Genomic DNA, 22,074 nt, shown 5'->3' with positions numbered 1-22,074 from the left:
CCAGAGGGTGGCATGGGTGAATCAGAGGGTGGCAGTGATGAAACAGAGGGTGCTGTGAACCTGTGATGATGAACCAGACGTAGAAACAACAAAGTCCCGACCGTTGCGAGCGACAAGTAAGTTCGCAATTGCGAACTGGTACAAAACCCTCGCGAACTGGCAGAAACCCTTGTGAACACACACAAACAAACAAAAATCCGCAAATTCGCGAGAGTTCGTGGATTTTGCGGATTGCGAGTTCGCAAATACGCAAATTCGCGAACACCAGATTCGCAAAATTCGCCCATGCTTAATATTTACCTACTATATATATCTACTTTACCTATTCTACCTAGCTTACTTATCCTTCCATGCCTTGCATGACTAAGCTACCATACGTACCATATCTTATTTACCTACTACATCTATCTACTTTACCTAGTCTACCTGGCATACCTAACCTTCCATGCCTTCCATGCCTAAACTAACATACCCTATTTACCTACTATCTATCTACTTTACCTAGTCTACCTAGCATACCTAAACCTTCAATGCCTAACGTACCATACCATATTTGCCTACTATATCTATCTGCTATAACTTGTCTAACTAGCATACCTAACCTTCCATGCCTAACCTACCATACCTATTATATATTTACATACTATATCTGTTATAACTTGTCTAACTAGCATACCTAACCTCCCATTCCTATCATATCTAACATACATCTACCTCTTCAGTACACATGTCTGATGTCTGCCTGCAGTAACGTCTTAAGGTTCCTCAGATTGCAATGGGAAAATGGGGATTCCAGATTTTGAAGTGCAAAAAAATGTGAATGCCAATGCTTCTTTAAAATTAGCAAGATTTATTGACATTGCCATTTTCTTTTTTATTCTTTTCCGTGCACTTGGTCAAGGTGGCCATAAAATACCACCTGTGCCTGTTAGACCTGGCATCTTTTAGAGTGTTTCCCCTGTCTTTTTTGCTTTCTGACCTCCCTGTTTTGACTCTGTTTTTGCTGGTTTAGTATCTCTGCACACTTTTTCACTGCTACTCAGTGTTAAACTGCAAGTGCTCCTGTTGTAAATTGTATTATGGATTAGTATTTCCATGATTGGCATATTTAGTTACTGGTAAGTTCCTAGTAAAGTGCACTGAGAGGGCCAGGGCCTATAAATCAAAAGCTACTAGTTTGAGAAAGTGCCATCTTTCTTGCATAGGTATGCCCCCACTTTTTGCTGAATTGCTGATGTGCTTTGAATGTGTGTGCCCTGGGCGCTTGCCATTTGATGTACTCAGCAACTGGCCCCCACCACTTCCGATCCCCACTCTGTCGGGAAGACTGGTGGGAATCCCTACATCAGGAAGGGGGGTGTGCCAGCCTGTGCCACCTCCACCCCTCAGGTGGGAGAGGCAAGGTGAAGCATGACCCCGGGCTCCAGCCATTTTGAAGATGGGGAGCCCTGCTCAATCACAGCTAGGCTCCTGCCCTCTCCCACTGGAGAGGAGCAGGCTAGGGGGTGTACCCACCCCTGGACAGGGACCTATTGGTCCCTGCCCTTGCCCAACCTGTAACACCCCTAAATTTAGTATTTAGGGGCACCCTGAACCTCCGTTCCTCAGATCCCGTTTGCAACAACAATAAGACCAAGAGAAAAGAAGACCTGCCGTGCAGCTGCTAACAAAAGGACGACGCCCACTGACTTGGAACCAGAACCCTACAGGCCTGTTGATCCTTGAACCTGCTCCTGAGAAATTCCAGCGTCTCCAGCAGACAGCGACCTGCCTGCCTTAAACCTTCCAAAAGACTGGGACTCCCACGAGCAGTGGTTCTGCTCAAACAGCAATACAGCCAGGAACCGCAAATCCAGCCCATTCTGCACCTGCTAAGCCCGGCCTGTGCCTGAGTGATCCAAGACCAGGAGTACATCCCCCCGGCAACTGGGACCCAAAGTCCAGTGCCTAAAGACCCTCCTCAACGACCCAGACGACGCCTGAAGTCTCAGAACCAGGGACCACCCCAACTGCGACCAGCTGAGGGTAAGATTTCCCGATGGCAAAAACACTCCTAAACCCGGCACCCCGTGGCCCCCGGTGCCCTCCTTTGGAGTACCTACCTCTTCTTCAAGATCCCAACTCAACTCCCGAAGTGGTGGGCCCACCTGAAGAATCTCCGTCCCCGAGCCTGCAGCCTTTGTTCACTTTTTTAACTTTCACATTGGATAACATTGAGCGCCCAACGGCTCAAAAGTGCAGCTTGAAGTGCAACTACTACCTACTCTAGTTCCCCACTTGCCCTGAGTAAGTGACCATGAGCTCAGCTCCCACAGCCGCGTGCCCTGCTTGCTTGCAGCCACCAACCAAAGGCCCCCTACATTCAGATGGATTGCATTGGGCCTACTCTCTCTGCACCCGGCTCCCCCTGTGCCGCTGAGGGTTTAAAAACTGTACCTTTCTGACCCTGGGAGACCCCTGAGTCTATGCCCGGAACCTTAACTCTACCAGTCGAGTACTTACCTAAAAGCCGATAACTCTCTTTCCTTCCATAGGTTAACATTGATAGGTTAACATTGACTGGTTTTCACTTGAAATTCTTCTAAGCGTGGAGGTTTGAAACTTTAAAATATTCATCTAAAATCAGCTGAATAATGAAGTCCAAAATACTCATGTGTACTCAGGAGAGAAGCCAGTACTGTACCTATGTGCCCAGTACTGAACCGCAAAAATAATCCTAACTGTAATTACCAGTAACTTGACTTTTCTTCCGTAGGAAACCATTGCCTGTTTTTCTCAGAAATTTCTTCTGTCGATTTTTACAAACTTGAAATATTCCTTAAAAATCGTACCAACTACTAAAACGTAATTACTTACCTGTTTTAAAATCCCAGTGCTGAACTTAGGAGTACTTTATCTGTGACTTGAATTTTCTTCCATAGGAGACCATTGACTGTTTTTGACTGAAAAGTTTTTGTGTCAACTTTGAAAATACATTTATATTCTTTAAAAATCACAACTTTAACTAAAACGCTTTTACTTAACTGTTTACAGCTTATGTCCTGGGACTGGATCCGGGATCCAGTCCTTTGGTTAGAAAAGTAATCCTTAAAGTAATCATCTGCATTTAGGTAGAAAAACCCATTGAGCCCAATCTTAAATTCTGTTTGAAATTGTGTTGCCTATTGCAACCACTGTAGCTATTGTTCTTACAAACTCTATTGCCTTTTTGTAAAGTAATTACCTAAAGTCACTCATTGAGAAAATTATATTTTGATACCTGTTGGTTCCAAAATAAAACAGCTATATCTTTTGATATAAAACAATTGGCCTAGAGATCAGTTCTTCAGTGTGTGAAACCTTTTGCTAACTGAGTGGGTACAACAAATGCTTTTAAACTGTCCTCTGATACTGCCTTACTGTTCGACCAAGCTACCACTTTAGAGAGTAAGGTAATATCTAACTTTAACTTTTGTCATACCTCTGGAGACTGGGGACTCTATACACATTGTACCTTACTTTGGTCCAGTATATACAGAGCCACTTTCTTAAAACTAGCAGGCTTTTCTTGCATATACGTCACCCCTAAGGTAGGCCCAAGGTACCCCGGTGGGCAGAGTGCTATGTATGTTAAAGGTAGGACATGTAATAGTGTGTAGATATATCCTGGTGGTGAAGTATAGTGTATTTAGCTTTTCACCACTGTAAGGCTATCTTTCCCATACGAAAGATTGGGAGTTTTACTTATAACATCTTATAAGCATAACTTCGCATTGGGACAAGATAGAGCAATTGAGTCTAGTATGCCTGCACTAAAAATCTAAAAATGCATCTTTTAGAAAGGATGATTTTTTATGTTCTGGGTTTGAAAATACCACTTTTAGAAAGCAGGTATTTTCTTGCTTAGCCATCCTGTGTGCCTCTGCTGGGTTAGTGGATTGACTGTCTGGCTTTTTGGGGGACAGGGGCTGGGAATGTGCAGTGGCGCCAGAGAGTCTTGATGAGTCAGGGCTGGCCTGAATAGAACTGGGCTGCATTTAGAGTAGTGGGAGGAGATTTCCTTCCACCTGAATGGGCCTGGTCTGCCTGAAACAATGCTGTCTCCACCTCCTACTGGGAAGGCGGGCCAGAGAGGACAGAACTGGTTTGGAATAAGCACAGACACTCTCTGCCTTAGAGAACAAAGGAATGTTGAGTGTAGATGTTGGCGCCCAGACCCCAGAACTTTAAAACTTACTGGAATCAAGGAATCAGCCAAGAAGAAGAGCTGGAAGAGCTGCCAGTAAGAATACTGCCAATTTGTTGTATTGTTGCATTGTTGGGTTGGCCTGCAGTTGCTGCTTCTGCATTAGGCAGTGAAGTCACTGGACTGAACTTTCTTTACTTGTGCTGAGTATCTCCAAGGGCTTGAAGTAGAGTTTGCCTCCTGTTCTGAAGTCTCAGGGACTGCAAAGACTTCACAAACCTCTGGGTACTGCTTCTGGAACTGCCGTTTCAGTTGCCACGGAGAAGGAAAATGCAACCGACTCCATCGCTGGCTCTGTGTCCTGCCTGCACCGTAGAAGCCACTGTCCGCATCTCACTCCGCAACCCTGGTCTCACCAACGACAACAACTGACAATGCCACCACCAAGCTGCTGCTTGCACCGTTACCTGTGGGCACCGCACCATCTTGCTTCACTTCGCCATCCTGGTCTCACCGACGTCATCACTGCTGCTGACTTCAATACCCGTGACCTCATCGTGACTGGGGCACCTCTCGTAAGTTTCACGATGCACTGCCTCGTCCCACACAGCAGTCTGGGCCGACCGACACCAGCTCCCACCAACCGGCTCTGTAGCTTGCAACTCAACCTGACAGCACTGTATTGAGCACGCCTCACCCTGCACCGTAAGCCTTGGCCTCACCAACACCGTCTGGATGATCATCACTGAGCCGCTGCCTGCACCGCATCAAGAGGGTACTGCACCCTGCACCCTTTCCATTTTGTATTGCAACCACGACTGTTGTCATGACCGGCTCGCACCAATATGCCCAACTTGCCCAACTCAACAAGAAAGGTAGTGTTACAGAATCTGTCCACGCTTTTAATGTCCATACTGATGCAGTTTGCTGGAACTTTTAGATTCTGTTGTTTTCAGCATCAAGGTAGCCCCGGACAGAGCTACCGACTTGTATAAACTGTGTTTTTGAGGTTCTTCTGCAATTTTAGGAATATCTTGCAAAGTATTTATTTTTAAAGTACTGTATGCTGCATTTCTATTGTTTTGGTCCTGTTTTGGTTTCATAAAAATATTCGATATTTTTCTAAACTGGTTTGGTGTCCTTTTGTAGTGCTTTCACTGTATTACTGTCAGTTATGTGCAATTACTTTGAACACTGCTTCTGAGATAAGCCTGACTGCTCATGCCAAGCTACCAAGGGGATGATCAGGGGTTATTTTAGGAGTAAAGCTCCCTTACCCTGACTAGTGAAGGAGCAAGGTCTCGTAATAAAAGAGACTTGCTTGGATGCAATCCTCTCAAATAACGTGTAACATTGTAATCAACCTGTTTGTAAATACTAATATTGCATTACAGACATTATACTGTATCTAGGGGAAGCTTATCTATGTATATTACTGACCAGTAACCCAAGTGTCACTAAAATGGCCACCAAAATGCGGGAATCTTACTGCGCATGCGTCTACTGCATGTACGTAGTTTGACATATTCTATGCTTGAAGGGAAAAGATTGCAGCTGCGCAATAGCTTTTATCACGGCTGCTCAAAACCCACATGATAATGCACATGCTTTGCTTAAACTAAACCTTGTGGTTCTACTAAAATGCTAATACGAAAGATTAAAATAATTGAATTTTCGAATTCTAACATGTCTTTTTCTGACTTTAACATTAGTTCGTATTTGGGCCTTGGAGGGAAACTGAACCCTCTACCCCACCTCAGCTATGAGCATGAGCATTCAAACCCGTCTGGATCTATGATGACACTATTGAAACCCAGTCAAGGTTGCGCTAGCAAGAGACTCTTGGGAACCACACCTCTCGACCCGAGAGGAGAAGCAGAAGAAACTAAAATCGAATACAATGTATTGATCAATATGTGAAATGCGGGTGGAAAATAAATCTTGGGAAAGTAAAGTAATGGGCAGGAACATAGAACAATGAACGTTAAGAAAATTTATTAAATCTCGTATGGTGTGAAGATCTCTCCCATTGCCCTGTCCAATCAGAATTAGGGTTATTCACGATATTGAAACATTTGGGTCTGGAATATACACATCAAGTAGTATAACAGAGGTAGTTTAGTCTTGGACCGGAGTTAGCCCTCACACCATTCTAGGTAAATATAATTCTGTGTAGTATGTCTTTGTACTGCTCTCTGTTTCTCCCTTTCCAGGTACTGTCATCATGATAACTGTGACCAAGATTTATATTGAATTTTCGAATTCTCTTCTTGAAGAAACGGTGATTGTATTTGAATTGGTGTTTTGACTCACACAATTATTGATTAGATAAAGGTTTTAAACTTCTTGGGCCATATGTATCAAGATACCCATTTGCGATTCCCTAATAGCGATTTTTAAGGAATCGCTATTTGAAAATCGCAAATGGGTATGTATGTACAAAATCACATTTTTTTTGCAATTTCTTAAAATTCCTTAATTGCGTTTAGCAAATTGCGAATCGCAATTAAGGAAGGCCCATAGGAATGAATGGGAAGTTATTCTCAATTTGCGATTCGCAATTTGCTAATCGCAAATTGAGAATAATTTCAAGGGTGCAGGGGTGTCCAAAGGACACCCTGTTGCACCCCTGAAATATGCATGGGTGCACATGTGACGCACATACATGCTCCAAGGGCATGTATGTGCGTCACATGGCACTTTGAAAAATGCAAAAATTTGTATTTTTTAAGGAATTCGCAACTTACCACCAACTAGAAGTTGGTGGTAATTTGCGATTCCTTAAGGGCATTTTGCTAATTTTTTTTGCTACATACATTGCATTTAAGGAATCGCAAAATTTGCGATTCCTTAAATGCAATTGCAAAATAAGGAATCGCAAATTTTGCGATTGCTTATTTTGCACCAGATTTTGATTAATACATTCCATTTAGCAAATTTGCATTCGCAAAGGCCAAAATTCTGCGAATTTCAGCCTTTGCAAATGCGAATTTGCTTGCTACATATGGCCCCTTAAGTCTGTGGTTATTGAAGAATAAATAACGTTAATGTAATTTCTACCTACGCATTCAGGAACTAGATTCATTGACCAGAGTAAATTCAATTTGACGAAGAGGCTGAGCTGGTAAGAATTGATAGAGGTAATCACAATCTCGGATGGTAAATCAAAATTTATCCCAGTGGTTCTCCCAACTTATGTATGAATGTTTATGGGCCCAAAGTGAGTTCATTGATAAGTGAATGACCCAAGCTCGTAACCTGCTGCACCACCAGGAAGAGGGGTCCCTACTTGGAAAATGGTGCAAACCCTTGAATACTAGAGACACCCGTTTCTAACAGTGCCCATTGCAAAAGATGAGGAACAGTGACACTTATTAAGCCCCACCTGCTACCATGGAAGGCAGGGAGGGATAAAACTCCTGCCTCCCTCCTTATAACAGACCCGCTGGAGCATTGGCAATGAGACGGACTTTGCACAGGGACATAATGGCTTAGCAGTGCGCGCTGGTGCATTTCTATTGGAGCAGGACCAAGACGGACTTTGCCTGAGGTGTCATAGAGGACAAAAGATTGATGGACTGGGATGTGACCTGAGTGATTATGTGTGGATGAGATTATTTCTAGCATTCCTTCCATGAATTTTTTGTTTAAACTAAAACAAAGCCAAAAATAAAAATATGACATTCTTCGTCAAATTAGATTTTGACACATTGTGATGGAGTGATACCACTGGCACATTTAATATCAAATGTCTGCACAGAAGTGCTATTAATGGCACATTTGATAGCACATGGCTACAGATAAATACTATTACTAGCATATTTAATATCACACTTCTGCTATTGCCTACACATGAAATATCAATTATCTGCACAGAAGTGCTATTACTGGCCGATTCATTGTCACATATTTGCACAGAAGTGCTAATACTGGCACATTTAATGTCACATAACTGCACAGAAGTGCTATTACTGTCACATTTAATGTCACATGAATGTACAGAAATGCTATTACTGGCATATTTACTATCACATATCTGCACAGAAGTGCAATTACTGGCACATTTAATGTCAAATGTCTGACAGAAGTGCTATTACTGGCATATGTACTATCACATATCTGCAAAGAAGTGCTATTACTGGCATATTTATTATCACATATCTGCACAGAAGTGCTATTACTGGCCCATATAATATCATTTATCTGCACAGAATTGCTCTTACTGACACATTTAAATATTACATGCCTGCACAGAAGTGCTTTTACTGGCATAGTTACTATCACTTATCTGCACAGAAGTGCTATTACTGGCACATTTAATATCATATTTCTGCACAGAATTGTTATTACTGACACATTTAAATATTACATGTCTGCACAGAAGTACTATTACTGAAATATTTACTTTTAAATATCTGCACATATGTTCAATTACTGGCACATTCAAAATCACATGTCTGCACAGAAGTGCTCTTTCCAGCACATTTAATATCACATATCTGCACAGAAATGCTATTACTGCCACATTTAATATCATATATCTGCACAGAAGTGCTATTACTGGCACATTTCAAAATATATGCCTGCACAGTAGTGCTATTACTGGCACAGTTAAATATTACATGTGTGCACAAAAGTCCATTACTGGTATATTTACTATCACTTATCTGCACAGAAGTGCATCTGGCACTGTTAATAATACATATCTGTACAGAAGTGCTATTGCCTGCACATGCAATACCACGTATCTGCACAGAAGTGCAATTACTGGACCATTTAATGTCACATATCTGCACAGAAGTGCTATCACTGGCACAAGTAATGTCACATGTTTATACAAAAGTGCTATTACCGATATATTTAATGTCACATATTTGCACAGATGTGCTATTGCCTGCACGTGTAATATCACTTAACTTCACTGAAGTGCTATTACTGGCCCATTTAATGTCACATATCTGCATCCAAGTGCGATTACTGTCACATTTAAAATAAAGCAAAAAATAAAAATATGACATTCTTCTTCAAATTAGATTTTGATACATTGTGATGAAGTGATACCACCGGCACATTTAATATCACATGTCTGCACAGAAGTGCTATTACTGGCTCATTTGATAGCACATGGCTACAGATAAGTGCTATTACTAGAATATTTAATATCACACTTCTGCAAAGAAGTGCTATTGCCTACACATGGAATATAACTTATCTGCACAGACGTGCTATTACTGGCCAATTTAATGCCACATGTTTGCACAGAAGTGCTAATACTGGTACATTTAATGTCATATGTCTGTACAGGAGTGCTATTACCAGCACATTTACTATCACATATCTGCACAGAAGTGCTATTACTGGCACATTTAATGTCACATGACTGTGCAGAAGTGCTATTACTCGCATATTTACTATCACATATCTGCACAGAAGTGCTATTACTGGCACATTTAATAATACATGCCTGTACAGAAGTGTTATTGCCTGCACGTGTAATATCAATTAACTTCACTGAAGTGCTATTACTGGCCCATTCAATGTCACATATCTGCACAGAAGTACTATTCCTGTCAAATGTAATGTCACATGTCTGACAGAAGTGCCATTACTGGCATATTTACTATCATATATCTGCAAAGAAGTGCTATTACTTACATATTTACTATCACATATCTGCACAGAAGTGCTATTCCTGGTATTTTTACTATCACTTATCTGCACAGATGTGCAATTACTGGCACATTTAATAATACATGGCTGTACAGAAGTGTTATTGCCTGCACATGTAATATCACTTAACTTCACTGAAGTGCTATTAATGGCCCATTTAATGCTACATATCTGCACAGAAGTGCTATTACTGGCACATTTTATGTCATATGTCTGTACAGAAGAGCTATTACCAGCACATGTAATGTCACATATCTGCACAGAAGTGCTATTACTGGCATATTTACTATCACATATCTGCACAGAAGTAATTTTACTGGCACATTTGATGTCACATGACTGTACAGAAGTGCTATTACTGGCATATTTACTATTACATATCTGCACAGAAGTGCTATTCCTGGCCCATTTAATGTCACATATCTGCACAGAAGTGATATTACTGGCACATTTAATGTCACTTGTACATTCAGAAGTGCTATTACCGACACATTTAATGTCACATATCAGCACATAAGTGCAGTTACTGGCACATTTACTATCACATATCTGAACAGAAGTGTAATTACTGGCACATTTAATGTCACATGTCTGTACAGAAGTGATATTACTGGCATATTTACTATCACATATCTGCAAAGAAGTGCAATTACTCGCATATTTACTATCACATATCTGCACAGAAGTGCTATTACTGTTATTTTACTATCACTTATCTGCACAGATGTGCAATTAGTGGCACATTTAATAATACATGTCTGTACAAAAGTGCTATTGCCTGCACATGTAACATCACTTATCTGCACTGAAGTGCTATTAATGGCCCATTTAATGTCGCATATCTGCACAGAAGTGCTATTACTGGCACATTTAATGTCATATGTCTGTACAGAAGAGCTATTACCAGCACATGTAATGTCACATATCTGCACAGAAGTGCTATTACTGGCATATTTACTATCACATATCTGCACAGAAGTACTATTATTGGCACATTTGATATCACATATCTGCACAGAAGTGCTATTACTGGCATATTTACTATTACGTATCTGCACGGAAGTGCTATTCCTGTCACATTTAATGTCACATTTCTGACAGAATTGCCATTACTTGCATATTTAATAATACATGTCGATACAGAAGTACTATTGCCTGCACATGTAATATCACTTATCTGCACAGAAGTGCTATTACTGGCCCATTTAATGTCACATATCTGCACAGAAGTGATATTACTGGCACATTTAATGTCACTTGTCCATTCAGAAGTGCTATTACCGACACATTTAATGTCACATATCTGCACATAAGTGCTGTTACTGGCACATTTACTATCACATATCTGCACAGAAGTGTAATTACTGGCACATTTAATGTCACATGTCTGTACAGAAGTGATATTACTGGCATATTTACTATCACATATCTGCAAAGAAGTGCAATTACTCGCATATTTACTATCACATATCTGCACAGAAGTGCTATTACTGTTATTTTACTATCACTTATCTGCACAGATGTGCAATTAGTGTCACATTTAATAATACATGTCTGTACAGAAGTGCTATTGCCTGCACATGTAACATCAGTTATCTGCACTGAAGTGCTATTAATGGCCCATTTAATGTTGCATATCTGCACAGAAGTGCTATTGCTGGCACATTTAAAGCCACATGTCTGTACAGAAGGGCTATTACAGCACATTTAATGTGACATATCTGCCCATACATGCTATTACTGGCATATTTACTATCACATATCTGCACAAAAGTGCTATTACTGGCACATTTATTGTCACATGACTGTAAAGAAGTGCTATTACTGGCATATTTACTATCACTTATCTGTACAGAAGTGCTATTACTGCCTCATTTATTATCGTATGTCTGCACAGAAATGCTATCACTGACACATTTAAATATTACATGTCTGCACAGAAGTGCTATTACTGAAATATTTACTTTTACATATTGTTGGACTTGGCCCTTTTGGCAGGTTCACCCCGAAACTTTTTGCGTTCTCCTAGCCTTTTTCTGTAACCTGGTGTTGGTAATTTTAGGTCTCTGCGCATTTTTAGCACTGTGGTCCAGTGTTAAGTGTGTACGCTCTCTGTGTATGTGAGGTGAGATGGGTCTGCTCTCCCATAGGAATGCATGGGGGATATGTGTGTCCCTGGTAGTTCCTGATATGAGAGAAGTGCAGGGGCGAGTTTGGTATGTGCGAACTCGTGAGAATAAATGCTGCTCAATGGTGTGCGCAGATTTATTGTGACTGGTGGAGAAGTGCCACTTTTAGAAGTTGGCATTTCTGTGTACTGTGTGATGTGAATTGCCTGTCTGGCTTGTGAGTAACAGGTGCTGAATGATGTGGGTGGCTCCAGGAGCCAGGATGGGTCTGCCCAGTGGTGAATAGGGAGATCTGCTTGTAGATGGGAGGGAAGAGTTGCACCTGGGACCTGAATAGGGCTGTGCCTTCCCTTTACAATGCTGGCTCCGCCCCCTGTGGTGTGTCTGATGTCCCTGGCCTGTCCTGTGAATAGAAGAGAGAAGCTGAACAAAACAAAGTGCTCAACATCTCCCCTGAACCAGTTGTATCTGGGTCTCCCATTGCCAGCACCTCTAAACAAAGGAAAATGCTGTATAAAAGAAGGGGCTGTGACCCCATGTAAATGTGCTGTACTTTGGTGCTGGACCTGCAGGGCATGCTGCTGCAGAGGGGCCAGGGGGGGCTGCCAGGAGGGCTTGCCTCCCTTGGCCCTGCATATCCCTTTGTTCTAATTTGACAGCGATCAGGGTTAGCATTTAGCTGAAGCCATCTTGTATTCGGCAGCCATCTTGTCTGCCATGTGCTCACCATGTGCTTTGTCCTTCCTTGCTGTCGTTCATTCTCATACTCTGCTTAGAGACAAGACTATATTTAGGTTTTGCTTCTCTGCACATGCCCAGAGGACACTGTGACTGTTCACATCTGTTGTAGTTTGTATATGTCAGGGTATTTTTACTGTAATTAGTAAACTGTTAAGCTCCTCCCTATTGTTGACTGTGCATTTCTGTATGAGCTTTTATGTATGTAACTCTTCTCTTCTGTACTTGTACCACCTTCTTTTAAGCCCCTGTGTGGGTATAAAAGGACCATGCTCCTTCTTTTCAGGGTGCTACTTCATACACTACCGAAGGGTGTTGTGTTAATGTAGTTCCACCTCATGAGGTTAATAAAGCTTATATTCTTTATCCCAGTTTCCGTGCCAACTTCTATTCTATTGGTCTAAAGACTTGTGCAGAGAAGGGTGAACCCCTAGCACCGGTAGGCCTAGCTGAGGCTCACCCCGACAAATTGGTGCCCAACAGTGGGGCTCATCAGCGACTCGGATGCCCGAAGGAGTGGTCGAAATGAAGGATTGGAATCTCGCTGCGGACGATCGCTGCCCGAGGAGACCCGCATCTTGGCAACCACAGGGGTTTCCCTCTCTTTCTGATCTACCCCTCCTGGTGGTGCCGGTCCTCGACTGAGATCTCTTCTGTTGATTCGCCATGCAGTGACCATTTGGTCGATTCAAGAACTTGGCAGTTGGAATCTGGACACCAGGGATTGGTAAGAGTCATTTATGTGACACTTGCTGTTGGTTTGATACTAGGCATTGGTAAGATCGTTTGATGCGGCTTAATGTTTGGTTTTGAATTTGTATTGGCCAATTTTGGGATCTATGGTTGGGTATTCTATAAATTGCAATTTATATAGGCAGGTAATGAGGAGATTTTTCTCTACATTGAATAAGATTTGAACGGCACAACAAACAAACATACCTTAAGTGCTACTTTGTGTATAATGCTGCATATACTGCAGTATTTTTGGCATGCCTTTTTCTAGCACACTTCGTAGAATGTGTTGCTTTTGTAGTGGTACCAGTTTGAGACTTAATGAAGCACAACCGCCCCCCCCCCCGGAGGGGATACCTAAAAGGGATATGTATATTAAGTTTGGTATTTCTTCTATAATGTACAGCACGTTATGGAATAAATATACTAGTAAGGATCCTAAGTTGCGTTGGCCTATGCATGGGTCTTATGATTTACGAAAGATTCAGTATGTGGAACAATGTATGTTTCAGCGAAAGACTAGGCAAGATATGTTTGACTGTGTACGAATGTGGGAGAAAGAAGTGTGTGAACAAATGAAGCGAGAGCAAGCCTTGATTGAAAAAGAACCACGGAAAATATATTTAGACGAAAGCATTAGAAATTAAAAATAAAGAAATAAAGGAGATAAAAGAGAGAGAAGATAGGGAGCCTGATTTGCAGGTAACTGGCTAATACGCTGTTCGGCGACCCCTTTATCCTATTCTTAACAAACCACAAGATTATTCACTCTTGTTAGACCGTTCTCCGGCCCTGTATACTTTTCGTTCTGCTCCTTATGATTCGGATGAGGACTCTTCTACAGAGCAGGAGAAAGCACGGGAAACTCGTTCTATGTTGACTGCTGAGCGTGCCTCTGAGCTTAGATCCTCTGCTCGCAAAGCTGTTTGTGGTACTGCTTCTGCTTCTGAACTTATAGATAATATGCAAAAGTGGCAGGAAAGGGAGCAAATATATTTTACCGAAGTATTTGCCGCAGAAGGTCTTGAGCGGTTTAGGTAATATTCTGATGAGTTGGATCCCGATGATATAGCAGATGACTAAGCGTATGCATCATGGAGCCTCATTTATGAGGCTGTGCGTCACTTTTACGCCACCGGTGCGTCACTTATTGTGATGCACCAGTGTCGTAAAAAATGCGCCTTGTTGCGCCATATTTACAAAGTGACGCATCTAGGTGGATGCGTCACTTTGTAAACCCCTTCACCACATTATACCTGCGCCAGGTATAATGTATGCAAGGGGGGCGTATTGACACAAGGAAGGGTTGTAGAAGTGACGCAGTGAAATCTATGAGATTTCACTGCGTCACTTTTAGGACGCCGTTGCGTCAAAATCTTGCGCCTGCCTCTCAGGCAGGACGCATTGCTGGAGTTGCGTCACTTTTGTGGCACACTCCAGCAATGCTTCACTTTTGCGCTTACAGATACGTCAGAAATACTGACATATCTGTAACTCCTTGCGACATGATGCGTCATACATTAAATATGACGCATCCGGAATGTCGCAAGGAGTGCGCACTGAGAAGTGACGCATTGCTGCTTTTCACGCAGCGATGCGTCATTTCTCATAAATGAGGCCCATGGTCTTTTTGTCTTTTCTAAGGTGGCTGACTCAATCAGACGTTTGGTTAAACTGCATGCTGATGCAGTCTGTTTGCAAGAAGAGAAAAAGGCAGCAGACGCAGCTGCACAAACATCCCTGACCAGCGGGACTCAGGCTTCTGCTTCTGAAACAGATAAGAATGTCGTAGCTCATGTGAGACCTATGCAGGAAGCCGCACCTTTGTATGTTCCTCCTAAAGGAGAGGGTATGAATGATAATAAGGATTCCGCTGATGAAAAGGTTTATTTTATATATAATTGGGTTTACACTCCATGGAAAAGAGCGGATGTTATGGCTCTTAAAACTGCATTGCCTGATCTGCAGTAAAATCCAGCCGCTTTTTATGAGGAAGTTGAGGGAGCCTTTTGTTCTTGTACCATGACTCTGCCTGATATTGATATGTTCTTTGGATTGATATTACCCCCTGACATGTGGAGAACTGTTCGTAAAATGTATGATCGTACAGCTTTTGAGGCGTTATGTAAAGAATTAGAACAAATGGACGTAGAAAGGGAACCTGCACAGAAACCATGTCAGCTAATTTTAGATCTTTCCGCAGCTATATTGGTTAAGTTAAAAACGATTACTCCCCCTAAGCAGATAGATTGGACTGTATTAGCATCGTGTAAGCAAAAGACAGATGAATCAGTTTCTGACTTCTTTACATGTTTTAAAGGAGGCATTCCACGATTTTAGTGGGCAGTCATTGACAGATGACACGGGCAGGCATCTGTTTGTCGATAAATATGTCGCCAACCTGTTACCAGGAACAGCTAGTTGCCTAAAGGCCAGTGAGAGTTCATGGACTACCTCTTCTCCAGTTTCCCTTTTGACTATGGCTCAGTATTATGAACGACAAGAATTAGAAGCTAAGGACAATGAGGATAAAAATACTAACGAGTGAAAAGCGAAGGTTATGTTAGCCCAGGCTTATGGTCTGCCTTCTAGAGGTAATGATAGAGGTGGACGTGGGTCTTATGATCCGTCTTTCCCTCCTTATGCTCGTACGACTCTGTCTTCTGACCAGTGCATGTACTGTAGGAAATTGGGACACTGGGCTGCAGATTGTCCAGTATTGCGTGCTCAGCAGTATCCACGGGGACAAATGAGAGGTCGCTCAGGATATGCATGGCCTAGAGGAAGCACGAACTATCGTGCTAGGTTTGATTCTAATATGCGTGGACAAGATTGTTTAAACACCTTTGATAGCCGGAACCAATATCAAATGCCTGACTATTTGCCGTCCGATTTGAAAGATTCTGCTTATGCATAGGACTGCCTAGGATGGGGTAAGGAACCAGTTGAAGTTCCAGTAGATCAGAAGGGTCCCTATGTTACAGCACATGTTTTGGGTTCTACTGATCAGTTTCTGGTTGATACATTGGCTACTCGTAGCGCCTTATCTAAACAATTGGTTCCTTGAGCTCCCCTGACTGGCTTAACCATTATATCGATATGTTTCGATGGCACACCTTCCCTTAGCCCACTGTCACAACCACTTGCATTTCATGTTGATAAATGTACTGCTCCTTGTCCATTTTTGCTTTCTCTGAACACTCCAGACAATATTGTGGGTCTGCTTGATATGCTCAAGTATTTCAGGGCTACGATACGATGTTCTCCAGAAGGTGTACGTGTTATATTGAATGACAACTACCTAGTGATTGAGAGATATTGTCTTGTTAAAGAGGAAATTGCATTAGCTTCACTCCCTAGTACTTTGTGGGCTACTTCAAACACTGATGTAGGGCAAATTGTTATTCCACCAGTACATATTAGTGTCATGGAGGGCGTTTCATTGCCACGCTTGCCTCAATACAAAATTTCTCAAGAAGACAAAGACGCACTTGTACGTATTGTCAATGATTTAATTGAAGTAGGTGTTGTGGAAGAAGTTCCTTGTAACATTTGCAACAGTCCTATTCTTCTCATTTTGAAAAAAGACACTGATACTAGAGTTTACAGATTCATTTTTAAATTACGAAAAGTTAACAAGATTGTAGTATCACAAACAATACCCCGTGGTTTCTGACATAACAACACTTCTTACTTTGGTTCCTCCGACAGCAACTACATTTACTGTAATTGACCAAAAGAATGCCTTCTTTTCAATCCCTTTTCATCCTGATAGCCGATATTTGTCTGGTTTCACTTTGAATAATCGATCGTAAAGATTGTGTAGAATTCCTCAAGGGTACATTGAGAGTCCTAGTATTTACAGCCTAGCATCAAAGAGACAACTTGATTCTTTCACTTTGCCTGAATGAGTGGCTCTCATACAATATGTCGATGACATCTTGTTGGCAGCTGATATGCCTGAACAGTGTAAAAAGTGTGCTTTGTCTTTACTTTCCTTTCTTGCTTCACACCACCACAAAGTGTCACGGAAGAAATTACAATATTGTAGAACAATGGTTACCTACTTAGGTCACCTTCTGTCTAAGGAGGGGCGTGCACTTACACCAGATCGCATTCAAGCAATTTTAGATACACCAGTACCTTCTACTCAGAAAGATGTCCATGCATTCATTGGTCTTACTTCTTTTTGTAGGCAATGGATATTAGGTTTTTCACACATTGTTAAACCCTTGTTGGCGCTTTTGACCAAAGACACTCCAATGCCCCTTCCATGAACGACTGAATGTCAGAATGCGTTTTGTCAGTTACATCAAGCTCTTAGTTCTGCACCAGTGTTAGGCACTACAATTTATACGAAGGCTTTTTCACTCTATGTACATGAGAGAGATGAGTGTGCATTGTCAGTTTTAGTACAGACACACGGTGATAAGCAGCATCCCTGTGCATACTTTTAAGCTGTTCTTGATCCCGTTGCTCGTGCATTGCCTGGGTGCTTTCGTTCAGTTGCAGCAGCAGCTGTGTCCATACGTCAGAGTGAAGGGATAGTTTTGTCACATAAATTGTTGGTGTTAGTACCCCATGCGCTCGATGCCCTTTTGAATCAGACTAAGACGCAACGCTTGACTAGTGCTTGTTTGACAGGATACCAATTCACACTGCTGGCCCTTCACAATACCCTGAAAAGGTGTGTGACTCTAAACCCAGCTACTTTGTTGCCATATCCAGCGACTCAGCCTCAGTCACAGGAGTCTAATGATTGTATATTTCTGAGGAACAGACAAAGTGTTGCATTGATTTGCAAGATACGCCCCTTTTAGATGTAGATGGGGAGCTGTGGGTTGATGGGTCTTGTTTGAAGTTACCAGATGGCACGACCTCAGCTGGGTATGCAATTACGACACTTCAGACAGTAGTGGAGACAGCTCGTATACCATAGAAGTCAGCTCAAGCAGCTCAGCTATTAGCTTTGACACAAGTGTGTGAACTTAGCACTGACTTGCGTATGAACATCTATACAGATAGCCACTATGCTTTTGGAGTGACCCATAATTTTGGCCTACTTTGGAAGGAAAGAGGCTTTCTTACTCCCACAGGATGCAGATGATGCATGGAGAACTAGTGCATAATCTTTTGATTGCGCTAACATATCCGAAGAAAATAGCTATTGTCAAGTGTAGCGCACACAAGAAAGTGATTGACAAGATAGGAAAAGGCAATGCCTTTGCAGACCGCGTAGCCCGTGAGACTGTGATGCAGCGAAGCACTACTTCTATGTACGTAGTGAAGCACAGGCTGAACCTCGGCATGATGTTAGACAAGAAGTACTAGACATACAGAGATCTGCTTCTGTGGAAGAACTTGAGCAATAGTCTAAAGAAGGAATGTTGGATGAGGAGGGCTGTTGGCGCAATAAAGAGATGGATAAGTGGAAACTGCCTATTGCCTATTTGCATTCTATGGTTGAGATGGCACATGGGCCGGCACATGTTGGGAGCTTCAGCAATAACGAAATTGCTTACGCAAGTTTGGGAGCATCCAGAAACTGCTGGCACAGCTAAAAAAACAGTGCAGTCCTGTTTGGTCTGTTGGCAGTACAATCCTGGTAAAGGGACAAAGACTCCTACAGGGGGGTTTGCTTCACCAACCGCAAATTTCGAAGTTTTGCAAATGGATTATCCAACTTGAACGTTGCAATAACTTGAAGTATGTTTTAGTGGTGGTATGTGCCTTCAGTAAATGGATAGAGGCATACCCTACTAAGGATAACACAGCTCTCACCACAGCAAAGGTTCTTTTAAAGGAATTTTTCCCCAGATTTGGTGTTTGCAAACTTTTGTGGAGTGACAACAGACCTCATTTTATTGGGCAAGTTGTTGAATATGTCCGGAAAGGATTAGGGATCAAACAGAAGTTTCATGCACCCTTCCACCCACAATCAGCAGGATTAGTGGAGAGGTATAACACTACCCTGAAATTGAAATTAGCAAAAATACTGGCTTCCACGCCTTTGAAATGACCTGATGTGTTGCCCTTGTCATTGTTGTCCATTAGATTAGTGCTGCATTCACGATCTGGTTTTACACCTTTGAGGTGGTATTTGGGACCATGTGTTCTGATGAGTGACTACTTATCACAGTTGACTGGTAGTTTGATCTATATTCATCGACAGGTTTGAGAAGCTCTTCCTGACAGGTCCACAGGTGAGGCCCATGAACTTCGACCCGGTAACTATGTGATGATCAAAGTCTTCGAGAGGTCGAACAGCTTAGAGCCCAGGTGGCGAGGACCGGAGCAAGTGCTCCTAGGTACGAGGACAGCAGTTCGAAAAACTGGATCCACAGCACTCACTGTAAGCGAGTGTTGCCTACCTTGGTGGAACCTGCTGTGCCGACTGACCATCAAGAGATTCTGGATGCGGAAAAAGGCCAAGTTATATCACCTGACGTATCTGAGGAAGTCTTCCTGGACCACACGATATCTGGAGTATCCTGATACCAACTGAGACCACTGAAAGAGCCTGCATTGTTGAAAAAGACTGGTTGAGCTACCGTCCTGGGTTTGTGAAATGGAGTGCTGATGTGGCAAGGGGTGGGATCAGTCCTACATAGCGACACCCGTCTTGACCCTCGGTGAAGAAATCAACGGCTGCCCAGGACTTTATAGCTCCAACAATCGATTCAACAACAAAGTGATCATGTCTCTAGGGAGATCGACTGTTGCTAAGATTTGTAGTAAAAAGACCATTCATGCTGTACGATTTGTCGTTGCTATGGTGGCTGTAGCAGTGATAACCTGGTTTGTTGAGAAAGTGGCTCCTGCTCGGCAACTGCTGATCGCCACTATTCCAGTGCCAGCTGAACATCATTACTTCACTCTTCCATATCATGAGCAAAAGCATTGACAATCTGATTTGAACTATACGTTTATTCAGATGTTGCATCACACTCATAATTCCACAAATACCTCTAACTGTTGGGTTCGTGGGATGATACCTGCTCACCAGAAAAAGGGAGGAACACATTTTGTTCCTCTTCCCTTCTCGCACATTGATTCTTGGTTTCAAGCTTGGTTTGCACTTTTAATTGCCCCTGGAAGAATTTCAGTAGGTGGGATCAATTACCACCTCAATAAAGTGTGTTACCCGGAAGAAGATGGTAATCCCCAGGCTAAAGGAATTAAATGGGAATGGGAGGAGTATCGACTTGAAAATATTTATATGCCTTTTGTCTTCCCAAATATGTGAACTATCAAGAACAATGGACCATTTGTGATCTCTGTTACCAGAGCTAAAGCAGATTGTGTATAAGTAGTGTGGGAGAATTCCAGTGGGGAGAAGTGAGTGTACTGTGGTTCTGACCTTTGAAGGTGCCAATCACAGTAGTTTTATATCCTCACATAATACCTACTTTGTCTGCGATAACAAGGGATATTACCAACTACCTGTTGGATGGTCTGGAGTATGTTATGTATCCTTCCTGTTGCCCCCTGTGTTTCTGGCACCCGCAACGTATCACAAGAACTATAAATTATACAACGATATTTCCAAGAACTGGTATAAGAGGACAATAAGTACTGATGAAGTGGACCAGACTGACACCACTTTGCAACAATACGTTGATTTTAATTTGGGCTTGTTTTTCTTTCTGAGTGCTGCATTAAACAGCAGAAAGATAAGGCGATTGACTTGTGTTGTGGAAGCTGTTACCAACCAGACAGCTATTGTACTTGGGAACATTAAAGAGGAGCTGCAAGTTGCGAGGATTGAAGCACTCCAAAATCGTTTGGTTTTAGATGTGATTTTGGCTGATGGAGGTGGTGCATGTCGCATCACTGGTAGTAGCTGTTGTTTCTACATTCCAGATCACTCTCCTTCAGTGTTTGATGCAATCTCTAAACTGCATAAGATTGCTGCTGAAATTCATCCAGAGACTGGCACGTGGACTTTTTCTAGCTGGTTTTGGACACTCTTTGCCACTTGGGGCTGGAAGCTATTGACTATCCTATGTGTGATATCTGCAATACTATTTACATGCTGTGTATGTATACAATGTGGTCCGATGCTTTGCTCCGTCTGCATTACTGCCTGTACATCTGCCCAGGGAAATGTTACAGAATTGAAAGCCCAACGTCTGCTAAATAAAGAAGTTACTGCAATGATGAAGATAGATGTACAAAATGTGAATCTAGATTACCCCAAATGAACAAATGTCTTCAGCTAATGCTGAAAGGGTCATCTGTTGTAATTTGACATCGATCGGGGTTAGCATTTAGCTGAAGCCATCTTGTATTCGGCAGCCATCTTGTCTGCCATGTGCTCACTGTGTGCTGGGTCCTTCCTTGCTGTCATTCACCCTCATACTCTGCTTAGAGACAAGACTATATTAAGGTTTTGCTGCTCTGCACATGCGCAGAGTGTTGTATTCTAATCTAGGACCCCGATCAACCCTATGACCTTATGCCCCTATACGGCTATAATCCATTTATTTCAATATAATGGCATAAACGTTCAAGTGTGATATTACAGAAACTTGTCTCTGACCTCACCCGATCATAGCCACATTCCTCCTGCAGCTTCCTCTGCAGCTCATTAGCAAATGACACAGCTGAAGCCACTATCTAAGATTCCTAGATTAACAC

Source organism: Lissotriton vulgaris, chromosome 4_1 (genome assembly GCF_964263255.1).
Source record: "Lissotriton vulgaris chromosome 4_1, aLisVul1.2, whole genome shotgun sequence".
In the NCBI taxonomy this organism is placed as follows: domain Eukaryota; kingdom Metazoa; phylum Chordata; class Amphibia; order Caudata; family Salamandridae; genus Lissotriton; species Lissotriton vulgaris.
Note: the sequence above shows the minus strand (reverse complement) of the source record.